This window comes from Mustela lutreola, chromosome 4 (assembly GCF_030435805.1).
Source record: "Mustela lutreola isolate mMusLut2 chromosome 4, mMusLut2.pri, whole genome shotgun sequence".
In the NCBI taxonomy this organism is placed as follows: Eukaryota; Metazoa; Chordata; class Mammalia; order Carnivora; family Mustelidae; genus Mustela; species Mustela lutreola.
In genome coordinates this window covers 73,966,966-73,981,726 of record NC_081293.1, presented here as the reverse complement: position 1 = coordinate 73,981,726, position 14,761 = coordinate 73,966,966, and the positions used below count along the sequence as shown (strand labels likewise).

Here is a 14,761-nt window from a genome sequence, read left to right as displayed (position 1 = left end):
CTGCTGTTGTCCCACACTGTCCGGCCGGATTTGGGGGTTCTTGTCGTGATCTGAGTCCATACGTGTTACTCTTCCTTCTTGCTCAGAATAAAGAAGAAACTTCTTTCTTCTTTTTGGAGAAAATATTTGTCAAATATTTGTTTATGGTTTGTTGACTTGGATTTTAAATACTATTAAGTAACCCTGATGCTCATTCTTAGTCTCCTGACCAGAACGATTGGCTCTGGGGTTTTCTAGGCAGACTCACTGAATTTTAGTGGCAACGAAGACCTACTTCAGTGTAACGATGACTATTACAGTGTTGCCCCCTTCTTGGGATGAGCCTGTGAGAATGAGAAGTCAGTGTGCGGGCTGAGCCTTCGCCAAGTAGACCACCCAGACTGACGGTTTTCCTTCGCGCTGACCATTCCTTGTTGTGGAAGATTAAGTGCGCAAAGAGTGTAAGCCTGTCTTGCATTGATTCAGGGCACATTCATCTTGGCCTAAAGATGTTTGCCTGTTTCGAGTGACGTTTAGGGGCTACTATTTGGAGTCTGTGAAGGCTGGTTGATCATGTAGACCCCTTGCCTGTGTTCTAGCGCCATCCGCCACAGCTCTTGTCTCCTTTTGTCTTGGTGTGACTTTGCCCACATTTGTGGTTCCTGCTCCTGCAACGTGCTGGTTCGTGTGTGGCCCTCCTGGCCTCTCTACCTCCTTACTTTGGCCCTCACTTCCTTATGCTGCCTGGGCTGGTGTCTCCGTTCATCCGCTCACACGACGGGCCTTGCGTGTCTGCTCCGTAGACCCTGTTCTAGGTAGGCTAGAGTGTGGAGCCAGATGAGGTCCCTGCTCTACTGTATGGGGAGGGGGAGAAGAGACGCATGTGCCAGCTAGTGGGGAGTTTTGGGAGGAAGAATAAAGCAGGGCAGGCGTGTGGAGGGATGGAGAAAACGCCATCACATGCCCCTTTCAATGTGGGGGTGTGTGAGTGCTGACGGGGGGCAAGCCTCAGGCCCAGGCTCTCTGAGGGAAGGGTGTTGTAGGCGGAGGAACCTGCGTGGCAAAGACCCTCCTACAGAAGAGACTGCATGAGCACCAGCCAGGGGCTGGATTGGCTAGAGAGGAGTCAGCCAGGGGGCATCGAAGGATAAGCCCTTAAGGAGGTAGTAAGTAGGGCCCGGGCCGCACAGGACCTCTGTGGGGTATCATGAGGACTCCAGCTCTTGTTTTCAGTAAGGCAAGAAGGTACCGGAGGTCATAAGCAGAGAAGTGGAGTGATGTGACTTGTGTCTTGAATCTTCTAGTTGCCCTGTGAAGGGCGTCCTGGAGGGGACCTGGGAGGGTGTGCAGAGACTAGTTAGGAAACTCTTGCCTTTGTCTAGGCCGGCCATGTTCGCTTGGCTAGGGGAGGGGGAAGAGGAGGGGGCAGTGGTGAGAGGTGAGTAGGAAGGGGTCCGATTCTGGATATACTCCTAAAGAAGGGCAGTGGGATTGGGGTGTGGTCAGGTGTGGATTCGGGAGAAAGAGGCATGCAGGGTTTCTCCACAGAGTTTGACCTGAGCTGCTGGTAAGTTGAGTTATTTTTTACTAAGGCAGGGGAAAGATGCAGGAAGAAGGTGCCGGGGCTGTGGGTAGTCCGGTCATCATGAGTTCAAATACATACCTGTTGGATACCTTGGAGGGAATATGGAGGAGGCGGTTGGCTGTCTGTTGAGTAGCATTCTGTGGTGTGAATTCATCTACTAATCTGGGTGGGCTCCAGTTTTTGTCTATTATGAACATAACTACCATGAACATTAATGTACAAGTCTCTCTGCAGACATATGTTTTTGTTTCTTTTGCATATACTTAGAGTTGTATCCCTGGGTAAGTATATACTTAATTTTATTTAAAAAAATTGTCAAACATTTTCCTAAAGGGGCTCTGTATTTAAACATGTCCGTCAGTGCTCCAATATGCTCTAAGCCTTTGCCAGTACTCGCTGTTGGTAGTCTTTTCAATATCAGCTTTCTAGTTGGTATCATGTGGTACTTTGTGCTTTCCTGTGATTTCTTTAATGATAATGATGTCATTGTCATTATTGTACACATACTTATTGGCCATTCCTGTGTCGTCTTTTATGAAGTAATCTAGTCAGGTCTTTTGCTTTTTTAAAGACTGGGATGGGTGACTTTTTATTCTTAACTTTTTATGCTTTTTAGTTCTTGAATTATAGCTGTTCTTTATGTATTTTAGGTATAAGTCCTTTGTCAGATATGTGTATTGTGAATATTTTCCAGTTGGCGGTTGGCCTTTTATTTTCTTAACTGTGTCTTTCAAAAAGCAGAAGTTTTATTTCAATGAAGTCTTATTTATCAGGGGTTCTCTATTTTATCCAGAGTGCTTTGCCTAGTCCATCATCACAAAGATAATGTTTCTCTGCTTATAGTTTTAGGCTTTTATGGTTAGTTCCGTGTGAGGTGTAGAGGTGAGGATTCATTCTTTGTATGTGGATATCAGTTTTTTCCTGCCCTGTTTGTTGAAAAGACTGTCCTTATAGCCACTGAATTATTTTGATAACTTGGTAAAAAAAAAACAAAAAACAGTCAACCATAAATGTGTAATCTGTTTTTGGCCTCTGTTTTATATACTTCACTGTTTATTCATCTATCCTTATGCCTATACGGTATTTTGTTGAGGAATTCTGTACATACGTTTTTTGAGTGATATTATAGTTTTCTTTTATTGTCTTCATCTGGTTTTTATATTGAGATCATGTTGGTGTTTATCCAAGTTTGTTTATCTGTGTCTTTACATTTAAAGTGTATCTGTTGTAGTGCATAGTTGTGTATTCTGACAATCTCTGCTTTTTAATCGGAATGGTTAGTCTGTTTACCATAATTATTTGATGTGGTTAGTTTTAGATCTCCCATTTTTGTTGTTATTTGTCTCAGCCTGTAGACACTTTTGTTTTTTTAACCCCATATCACCTTTTTTTTAAACTTATCTTTGTTTAAATTTAGATATGTTTAATTTCTCTATTAGGTTTTCAGCTATACCTCTTTGCCTTGTTGTTCTTGTAGTTTCTGTACAGATTACAATATTCATGTCTAATAAGTCCTTTTTGAATTGGGATTTTACTGCTTTGTGTAAAAAATGTATGAAACCTATAATATGGTTTCATTTTCCCCTTCTTGTTCATTGTACTATCCTCATATATTTTATATCCATACATGTTATAAACTAACACAGGTTCCTATTTTTCATATTGTAAATATGAAGTGTGTATAAACTTATGTGTATGTACATGCAGTTAATATAGTATCTGTAACAAGTAGGTCTTAGGGAAATTAAGAGAAGGGCTCTTTCGTGTTTACCTGTGTACTGACTTCTTCCAAGGCTCTTCATTACTTTCTTTAGATTCAGAGTTAATCTGGTACCACTTCTGTTCTTCCTGGAGAGCTTCCTTTGGCGTTTCTTGCAGTGTGGGGCACAGATTTTCTCAGTTTTCATTTCTATGAAGATTCTTTATTTTTTCCTTTATTTTTGAAGGGATTTTGTTGTGTATAGAATTCTAGATTGACGGTTTCTGGTTTTGTTTTTTTCCTTTCAGTTCTTTAAAGATGTTGTTTGCTGTCTTTCTGATGAACTGTCAGCTGTATTCTTACTATTCTCTGTCTTTTCTTCTCTGGTCACTTCTACACATTTTTGTTGTTGTATCTTTGGTGTGCATGATTAGGTGATATTTTCTTGTGACTAACTGAATGTCCTGCTCTGGCAGATTACTGTTTTGCTCAGTTTTGAATGTTTCTGCCCCCTTCTTTCTATTCTCCTCTAACTTGTCAATTAAATCATTTAATACTCCTGTCTGGTCTTGGAGGCGCTTCTTAAGCCATTGGGTTTTTTTATTTTTGTTTTTTTCCCCCTCTGTGCTTCAGCCTGATTCTTCTTCATATTGCTATGTCTTAAAGTTCGCCTGGCATTTTTGGTTATTGTGTCTGCTCTGATAATCTCCATCTGATCCAATGTTGTTCATTTCAGATACTGTAGATTTAGTTCTATAATTTCCATTTGGTTCTTTTTTTTTTTTTTTTTTTCTTAAATGTCTTCAGAAGCGTCCTGTTTCTTTACCCTTTCTGTCATTCTGTAAATTCTTCAGTGTCTTTAGCCTTGTTGTTTTAAAATCCTTGTCTTCTGATTCCACTTTCTGGGTTACCTGTAGGTCCGTTTCTGTGGACTGCTTTGATTATGGATTTAATCTCCCATTTGTCTCACATGTGTATTAATTTTTGGTTGTATGTTGGACATTGCAGATACTAGTTGCAAAGATCCTGTTATGTACCCCTGAGGAAGGTTGAATTTTGTTCAAGCCGGCCATTAAATGAATGGCAGATGAGCTCGCACGGTACAGAGGCTCATCCTTAAGGCTCTGCTATTTCAGTTTTGCCTGTTATTTCCCAGAAAATGTCTGCGCACCTGGGGAAGTGGTCTTTGGGCCTTAGGCCAAGGTGCTTCTCTGATTTCAGAGGGAGGTCTGAGGCCTTTATCCGGCTCCCTGGACCCGGGCAGCTGTTGGAACTGGTCAGCTTCCTAAAAATGTCCCAACCGTTGCTGTTTTCCTCAGGATCCTTGGACTCAGTTTAGCAAACGCATGTAATACTGACGCGTAAATTTGGGTCTTCACCCTTGATGACTTCCTCATTTGGGGGACTTTATTCCTCAGTATTCAGCCACCCTGGCAGGCCCTATTCTGACCAACAAGGCTGTGGTTTGCTCTTCTGAGGTCCATCTGGTTTCGCTCTCATGCCATAAATCCTACAAACCTAAATTATTGAGTGGGATTGCCTTCCTCTCAGGGCTCGTAGATAGTGTACTTCTCATCTGGTTGTCTTCTGCCTTCAGAGTTGATTTTTCTATTCATCCAGCATTTATAACGGGGATTGGGTGGAGGTCAACTCTGTCACTGGAAAACCAGTCTCTGGAGAATTCATTTGTAGGTGTGTGGTTTATTTCAGTTAGTTATGAAGAGGTGTTGAACCGCTTTCATTTGGAGCTTGAAAATGCCCTGGAGTCATGTATAGTGGGTGAAACTGTTGTTATTGGCCAAAAGAGCATTATTTAAGCACAAGACTGTGTTGATGAGATACTTAGTATTTATGAAGAAAATATAAGATATTAAAACATAATCCAAGATGGGATTTGGTGATCTGCCTGATTAATGCATAGGCTGATGTTAGATAACCACGTGAATTGAAATTAAACCTACTTAGTGCTTATACTTGGAGACCCCAGTGTAAAAATTGGAATTAAACCTCAGGTAACTGCTCGGACCCTCCTCAGGTCTGCCCTCACCATTTCTGACCTATATAAATTACCTTTAAGAGAGGAGACTTGACTTTTGAAGTTTCTCACCACCCTGAATTCCTTTTGGTCTCTGAAATTGGCCAGCTAAGTTTTGCACAGTTTGCAGAATCCAACACCAGAGAGAAAATAGGCCAACATAAAATATAGCCTGTTCTGGGAAAGTAACAAGGTAGTTAGAAACTGAAATGAACACCACCAGCATTGGTTCCGTTTTGCTTTTGTGTGCCCATGTTCACTAAGGTAAGACGGATCATCATTATGATACTGGTGGGAATGGGTGAACATTTAAGATGGCAGGGAAACTTGTTTTTTTAGCTCTGTGAGTAACACAATATTAAATAGTAGCAGCATTGCCCTGTTTCACATTTTCTGTTTCTATGTCTCTTTGAAAAAGCTTTGAAGAATTGTCTATTCAGCAGATTTTTTGTTTGAAATTAAAAAAACAAAAAGAAACTCTTAACAAAGAGATGTGATTGTATAAAAGAGAAAATCCTGTTGGCCCTTGAACAACGTGGGGTTTAGGGACACTCCACATGTAATGTTTGTGTCTCCAGAATGTAACTGTTGTTGACCAGAAGCCTTCCCTGAACATAAACAGTAGATGAACATATATTTTGTATGTTGTATCATATACAATGTGTCTTACAATAAAGAGAGCTGGAGAAAGGAAAGTGTTATTGAGAAAATCATAAGGGAGGAAAAAATACATTTACCATCCTGGACTGTATTTACTGAAAAACCCATGTGTAAGTGGACCCGTGCAGTTCAAAGGGTCAACTGTTGTGCGAGGGTCAACTGTACCAATAGGTAAAAAGGAAGAAAATGAAATTTACCCAAGTCCCTCTGCCAGGTGCAGCCACACTGGGGGGCATATGTTATTATAGCTTATTTTTCTGTTTTAATATACAAAAATGGATCATAGTATATAAATTTTAGGGTCTTTTCTTCTTAGTGCCAGCAGTTCTGTATGTGTGTCAGTGTTTTCATATATGCCATGTGGATATATTTAAACAAAACAGAAATTTTTCAGATACTTGTTTAAAATCCATTCAGGTAGATGCCTTTGAATTTGCTAGGGCCTAGGTTTGGGATTTTTTTTTTTTTTTTTTTTTGAGAAAGAGAGAGAAAGAGCACATACATGTGATCAGGGGGGAGGGGCACAGGGACCATCCAAGGCAGACTCCCCACCCAGCGTGGAGCCCGATGTAGGGCTCCATTTCACCACACTGAGATCAGGACCTGAGCTGAAGTTTAGTCAGATGCTTAACCGGCTGAGCCACCTGGTGCTCCTAGGGAACATTTTATCATTAACCGAAACCATGTTTGTTTTTGTAACTGATAAGCATGGGAGAAAAGTGTTTTATAGTTTCTACTTTGACGCACCACAGAATGGATACCGACTTCGCTCTGGTTTTATCACATTGCCCACAGTACAGGCTGGAAAAGGTCCTGAGATGCTTTACAAACTGCTGCTTTGCTGCCTTGGTGATGACCGGGTACCTCTCAGTGCGCAGTGTGGTCTCGAATCAGCAGAGCCTTCTGTTTGGTCAGGATCTCATTGCCCACCTTGTACACAGGCATCGTTCTGGAGTTTAGAGTCTAGAAGGGAAACGGAGCTTGAGCTCGGGAGGCATTATCAGTGTGCTGAGGGTCGTGAAAAAGCTCAGAGTCATTGGCATATATGGCAAGTGTCTTGCCCTCCCAGGGGATGTCTGAGAAGAGCTTCATGGAGGAAAAGATGTTCAAGTTGGCACTTTCCCGAGGAGCAAGAGCTAGGTAGGAAAATGGCATAGAAGTCAAAGGCGTTTTTCCGAGTGGAGGAGCTGTCCAGGACAGAAGCCAGGATTCGCTTATTTGCCTCTCTTTTTGACAGTTTGCTTTTGTAGTTGCTTTTGGAACATTGGGGCCATTTTTGCCTTAATTGTCCATGTAAAACATGGCACCTGTGTAAGTTCTGTGGTGAGACTGGGCTGAGCAGTTCCAGGAGTCCCGATCGATGCGCTGCTTTACAGATTATGACTCGGGAGGAACTAACAGTGAACAGTGTATCCCTTGGGTGTCTTCATCCAGAGGTGAGGCTCAGCACCCCCCGCAGACTAGGCCCTTGGGGCGCTTGCTGCTGGCTGGCTGGATGTCGCCCCTGAGTTGAGGCTGGCTGTGGCATCCTTCTCTTTGATTCTTTAGTACATCGTGGGGTTCCTGCAGAGGCTGGGGGACCATCTGGACCAGGAGCTACTGACTAGCGGGAGGGCTGAGTCTGGCCGGAGACCTTTGTTTATACATGGGTGCTATCGTCTGGTGCTTACATGTTGTGATGGCAGAGCCGGGTAGTTGCAGAAGATGCCGTGAACCCTACCAAACCCGACCTGTGGACTCCAGAGAAAGTCTGCCGCCTGGGCTTGGCATGACCTAGGCATGATCCCGGCTCCACGCCCCCGTCGCGTCTTCATTTCGGTTGGTGTGCATTGCTTCCCGTCTTCTCCATGGCCACTCGGCTGCTGGTCCCTTCCACTGTCCGATTTCTTTCTTCTCTGCCTTCTCTCCTGGCTGAGCTGGTGAATTAAGGGGGCCAACATCATGTCGCCTAACATAACACCATCACCGCCAGCCTTTGTTTTTGACTCTCCTCTGCTGAAAATTTTTTAAAATTATTATTTATTTGTTTGAGAGAGAGAGAGTGAGCAGGGAGAGGCGTGGAGGGAGGGGGTGAAGCAGATTCCCTGCTGAGCGTGGAACCCGCTGGGCTCAGTCCCACCACCTGAGATCATGACCTGAGCAGAAATCACAAGTCAGAGGCTCAGCTAACTGAGCCATCCAGGTGCCCTGAACTTTAATTTTGACCACTGTTCATTCTCAGTTTTCCGCAACACTTCTTGCTCCACAGAGGCCTAGAGGAGAAAAAAGCACAAATTTTGGCTCCAAAACAATGGCTTATTTATTTGTGTATTTTAAGTAGTCTCGACACGCAGCGTAGGGCTTTGAACTCATGACCCTGAGGTCAAGAGTTTGGAGGCTTTACCGACAGAGCCAGTGAGGTGCCCCTCCAAAAAACTATTTAGAGTGGAGTCCTGCTGTTAGAAAGTACAGTGAGTTAGGCATGTCACTGTACTTCTCTGACCCTTAGGTTCTTTTCCTGACGATGGGGATCCTTTTGTAGCTGTCCAACCTACTGTTGCAAGAGTGAGGCGCATACTGGGGCACCTGGGTGGCTCAGTAGGGTAAAGCCTCTGCCTTTGGCTCAGGTCATGATCCCAGGGTCCTGGAATCGAGCCCCACATTGGGCTCTCTGCTCAGTGGGGAGCCTGCTTCCCCCTCTCTCTCTGTCTGGCTCTGCCTACTTGTGATCTCTGTCTGTCAAATAAACAAATAAAATCTTAAAAAAAAAAAAGTGAGGCGAATACATGCTGTTGGATCTGTGGTTCGTTCTCCACAAAGCCGGCCATGCGGGGCAACCAGCCTCTTGAACTCACCTGAATGCATCTGTGAAGAAGTTAATTTAGTTTTTAAACATATTGTGGGATACATGCAGTTTGTTTTTATTTTGAAATTTGCTCAGATAACAGTAAGGAAACCATTAAGTACAGTTTGAAGAGGAATGCTTGAATCGCAGGTGATCTATATTAAAGTTTCTTCGTAGCAGAAACAAAAACCACTATTACTGAATGAAGTGAAAGCACTGTGCCTTGGGCATCCACGAGAGTTCTGGCGGTGAGTCAGGAAGTCCGAGACCTCTTTCTTCATGCCTGACGGGGCTGCAGGTCATATTTTTGCCCCTGCATGTCCTGCGGTGGAAGCCTTATGCAGCCGGTGGCCGTACAGACTCCGTCAGCCTGAAGACTGTCCACACGGCTGGCGAACTGGGTTGGACATGTCATGTCATGTCATGTCATGTCACGTTGTGGCTCTGATGCCATGGGGTGTCCCTGCACGTAGGTTCACGTGCCACAGTAGCAAAGGTTCCTTGTGCCCATTTTATGTATTTGGAAAGGAGATCGTGTTTTTAGGTCCAATGCAGGGAAGAAGGTGGAGGACCGACCTTGTCCTAGAGACGCATCTTGACAGTGACGAAGAGCATTCTCGAATGACTCATCTCGCAGACGCAGTGCTGAGCTGTGCTGTGTCCATTCTTGGGGCCCTTTGGGTCCGGGTTTCCTTTCCTGCAAAAGAAATATTTACCTGTTTCATAAAGGTCTTGGCACCTCTTTGGGCTCTAAAAGGTCCTTGTGTGCAATCTCGAGAGGATAGACGGTGGGCTGACGCCCTTACTTCTCACTGGCCCTGGGGCCAGCAGACGGACCCACGGGAGTTAACCCTCCAGAGGTTTATTACAAGAGTGGGGCCTTGGGGGTTTTCTGGACTTCTGTGTGCAAGTGAGACTAGTGTCCCCCTCATCCGTGGGCAGGATGGCTCTGGAAAGGGAAGGCGTTGGGGAGTCTAGGCCAAACCCACCATTCTGCTGACTGCCATCATGTAGGGAAGGCTCCAGACAGAAAGCTGAGGCCACAGGTGTGGGGGCCTCTGGCCAGCGCTCTGCAAACTTGGGTGGGCATGTGAGTAACCTGTGTTCTCAGTCACTCTTTCTTTAGTTCCTCCTCTGTCACACGGGGACGTCAGCTTCGGTGAGTTCAGGCACATGAAACGTTGAGGACAGAGCCTGTGTGTGGTGGACAGCATGTCTGTAATGTTGGTGGGACGTGTCAGAGCCCTGACATGCCTGTAGAACATGGTTCCATGAGGTCCTGCCCTGATCACGCCCAGAGAGGCTGGTGTCCGTGCTGAGGACAGAAGCCTGCAATCTGCAAGGGAGAAAAGAAGCCTCCATTCCTCCTTGCTTTGTCTTAAACATGTGTTTATTCTTGCTTCTGAGGAGAAGATTGGGGAGGAGAATGTGGAATGGAAGACCACTTTTTTTTTTTATTGCTTTTAGGCTGTGGAACGGGTCCTGTGACAAGAATTCTGAAGGGCTGTGACCCAGGGACAGAGGACTAGCCCCTCTGTTTGGGTAACTCTGCTGCTGGTGTCAGGGCGGTGTCCATACACACAAAAGCACGTTGCTATTTACCTTAAACACAGAAGTTTCTAGGAGAAGAGAGCTCCGGTCTACATTCTTAACAGCCGACCAAACCACGCAATAGGGATCTCGCGCCTGCAGTGTTTGCTGGTTTAGATGAAGTTCCTTCTGCCAGAGATATGAGGAAGCATGACTTGTTTACACCCAGACAGGCTCTGTGTGTACAGCTCCTACCACAGGGCCTTGGCACAGGATGTAACCCCAGAGCATCTGTGGAACGGATCTCTGGGTTTAGGAACACGACTGTGTAAAACAACAGGATGGACATCCTTGCACAAGTGTTTGTTCTGGGCCTCTTGATCTGGTTCCCTGGTTAATGTTTATTTTAAAAAAAAGAAAAAGTGGATCATTCCTAAGAAAAGGCAGCCTATTTTAGGGACATTTCTGTTTACTCAGAAAATACTATGCATTGCTTTTGAAAAGGAATTGAACTTCTAATATTCAATGTCATTTTTTTTCTCTTGCCCCAGAGCTTGCTTTTTATAAGCAGGGGCTTTGTAGTATTGTGGAAAGTTCATTCCTATTTTTGTCCTTGCTGAATATCTGATACCCCTGACTTCATTAGTTCTGGCTCGAGGCGAAAGTTGTGTGGACTTAGGTATAAAGAAGCCTGGGAAAAAGGGGGTCCAGGTTGGGCTTCTGAGTGACCCTGAACAGGTGGGTAACTTACAGTCTGGGTATGTGTGTCAGCACCTGTCGCTGAGAGGGTAGGGCTTGAAGATTCATGAGGATTTCCCAGCTTTCAGATGATGCCATTGTAGACCTCCCCATGCATTTCTGCTGGTAGCAGGATGGCCTGTTGAGGTAAGAGGTCTCTGGCTCACCGAGTTGGTCTTAGCTGTGTGCTTTGTTTGAGAATTGTTACTTGAGTTAATTGGTAAAAGCTGTTGGCACTTGCTCAGAAGGTTCAAGAATATTTATATTTGGGGGGTGCCTGGGGGTCTCAGTCAGCTAAACATCTGCTTTCAGCTCAGGTCATGATCCTGGGGGCCCGGGATCGAGCCCCACGTTGGGCTCCCTGCCCAGCAGGGAGTCTGCTTCTCCCTCTCCCCTGCTCATGTGAGCTCCTTCTCTCTCTCTCACTCACTCTCAAATGATAAGTAAAATCTTTAAAAAAACAAAAATGAAACAGCAACAAGGATGTTTATATTTAGATTTATAGAGTCCATATTAGCAAAATTGATGGAACTCTGGATTCTCTTCTGTTTTCATTTCTCTTGTTCTCAAAACCACTGATACAGAAAGTCTCCAGCTTGTCTGTCTGAACATGAGTTTTATGATGTGTTCAAGTGTGTTACATCATCTTTAAAATACTGTTTTGTTACAGTTGTTTTATGAGGGATAGGATTCTAGCACAGCCCCTGTGACAACTGTAATCATCTGGCTGTTTTCACTATTCAGCATGCTGAGTGGTTTTGCAGGGCGGCTGGGTGACCAGATCACCATTTGTAAGACCGTTACTTCCTTGGTGAACATGTTCTGTTATGTCCTATAGATGGCAGGAACAGGGTAACCTCTTACCTCATGCCATGAGGGAGGAGAAGGAGGGTCCAAGGCAGACAGTGGCTTGCGAGGAGGCACCCCAGTGGACGGGCTGCCTCTCCCAGGCCTTGGCCCCCAGCCTCCCTTGGAAGCATCAGGGACTCACACTACACTTCCCTTCTGTAGCCACAGAACACAGTCACTCCAAACAGAGTGGCTTAATCAGGGCATCTACTATCTCACGGTTCCAGGAGTCAGAGGTTTGGTTGTGGTTCAACTGGGTGCAAGTTGAAGGTTGCAATCAAGATGGCAGCCAGGGCTGCTGTGTTATCTGAGGCTCAACTAGGGAAGGGTTTGCTTCTAAGCTTGTTGGCAGTTTCTTGTGGACTCTCAGACTGAGAGCCTCTGTTTCGTGTTAACCATGAGCTGGAGGCTCCCATCTCGTGACTCTTCTTCTGAGCCAGCAAGGGAGGGAACCTTGTAGCAGGATGGACATGACAGCCTTAGGTATGTGAGGTAACTAAATGTATCCCACCATTTTTGTTTATTCCACTGGTTACAGTAGAGTCTCAGGCCCTACCCTGCTCAAGGGGAAGGTGTGACAGAGGCGCGGGTGAGGAGAGACAGGGATCATGGGGCTGTTTTGGAGTTGACCACACTTGAGGCTGGCTGGGAGAGTGGATTCTCTCTGCTCTATTGCCCTGTCTGTGCATTTTCTGTGTTCACCAGGAGCCTGTTTCTTGTCCCTTCTTTCTTCCTCCAGCCTGCAGAGAATTCAGTAACTGGGTGGCGCTTCCTCCTCTCTTCTGCTGTAGAAACACAAGGGAAAGGTAGCAGGAGCTCTGCCTTGGTGAGCAGCTCCCAGGCTGTCAGCCCCTGCCTGGATGGCTGGTAATTTGAGTGTGTGACACATTCCCTAGCCGCTGTTTCTAGGTCATAATATGCTCTCTATAAAGGACCCGAGTGGGGTCTTTTCAGCTTTGGTGTTTTGTGGTGCTGTCTTTAAACAAGTGCTGACCTCCAATGTGAGTTCACTTTCCCAGTTTCATCCTCTTACGGGTTCTTGCGATGACTGGGTTTAGACTGTAATTTAGAATCGCTAGTGGTTTGGGTCCCTTCATGCTTTGGCCCCATTAACTGATCTTTGGTATCATTATCTCTCCAGTCATCTCTGGGGTGTTTCTTGCCCTTTCTCCGGCCTGCTCGTGGGCTCTGTCTTAGTCTAAAAGTACTGCTCTTCATCGTCCCTGAGGAGACGGTGTGGTGCTGTGGTTAAGAACCAGGAGTGAAGCCAGACAGCCTGGGTTCGAATCCCAGCTCTGCCGCTTATTACCTGAGCAGTCTCAGCGCGTGATTGCACTTGCTTTGGGACAGGTATTATCAAGTCTGAGTTGTCTACTGGCCAGCAAGTCTCTGATGGTGGCTGCTGCCCCCACTTTGCTCCCAAGATGGATATGCACTGATAATCAGAACACTTTGTGCCTTGTCACAAAATGAAGTGTTTCTTCAGGTCTTTCTCTGGCCTCCTGGTAAGAATGGCGGGAACATATTGGCGCCTACGAGGACACCTCCCTTTTCTGGTGACATTGCCCTGACACCTGCTTTGCCTCCTCAGGATGAGGACCGCATACAGCTTCTGTTTGCCGTGAGTTTTACGAAATTGTTTGCAGGCGTGGTGTCCTTCAGCTGCTCTCATGATACCGGGCTGTGGGATGGCCGTGACTGCCATGCTCAGGCCTACAGAAATTAACACCTTGGGCAAGGTCTTCCAGGCAGACAGGAGGGGTATTGTTCTAGGTGACCACGGAGCACGTGCTCTTAATGACCATGGGACACTGTCCCCCACAGAGGAGGCTCAGACCCCTTGTAGTGCACCAGCTCCCTGGGAGAGCAGAGTCTGAGCATCCAAAATGACACATCTTAGAACACAAGTGCTTTTCTGCGCTTCTGGAGCCTTCGTGCAAGTGCTGTCTGCAGCTGTCTTGGCAGCCACATGCTTTCAGGTTGCGTGCCCACGAGGCTCTTCCTCTTCGGGGGCAGGTGTGGCCTTGCCCTAGAGGACAGGGTGTCCATTCAAAACAGGAGCATGGGGGCACCAGGTGGCTCAGTCGGTTAAGTAGCTGACTCTTGGCTTGGCTCAGGTCATGGTCTCAGGTCACGAGATGGAGCCCCGCGTCAGGTTCCACAGTCAGCGGAGAGTCTACTTGGGACCTTCTCTCACTCTGCCTGTGTCCTTCCCCCTGCTCGCACACACTCCCTCCAATAAATAAGTCTGAACCTTGCAGAACAGGAGTGCGTTCCTTTCAGGCAGGTTTCTGCATGACTGTTGTGGAATCTGTAAGCTGCGGGATTAGGAAGAACTGGGCTGCTGGTGGCCTCAGCCAGGAGTTCACGTCCAGACTCTGCTCTTCAAGCACACCAGCTATGTTGGTTGCTTATATTCTCGTGATGCTACCACCGCACTGCGTACTCGTGAATGCCCTTCCCCTCCGCCTGCTCCCAGCCCCTTCCCCACCCCCAGTCCCTGGCACAGCGCTTGGGGCCAGACGGAGAGTTCATTCACGCCACTTGTTGAAGTTGCTTATTCTTTTGAATGACCGCAGTGGTGGCACATTACCAGCTTGGAGGAGGAACTTGACTCTGCGAACCTATTAAAATATTTTCCATCAAAGCAAACAATGTGGGTCTTGTTAAAAAGATCAGGACTAGTTGTAGTTGTACTAGTTGTAACGAGACAGATTTTCTTGTTGGCATTGTCTGCTGGTTTTGAAGGTAAAAAAGAGGGCTCAGCCTGTGCCAAGCAGTTGGCATCATCAGAGTGAGTCCCAAAGACAATGATGTAGGAGGGGTCAAGGAGCCCTTTTATTCAGATAGAAAGTTCTGTTT

The 14,761-nt window shown here is 45.9% G+C and overlaps 1 protein-coding gene across 12 annotated transcripts in view; it reads left to right on the top strand.

Annotated features, from left to right (window-relative positions):
• SGMS1 (sphingomyelin synthase 1) overlaps window positions 1–14,761 on the top strand; it is a 267,103-nt gene that overhangs the window by 140,905 nt on the left and 111,437 nt on the right. The window lies entirely within an intron of this gene.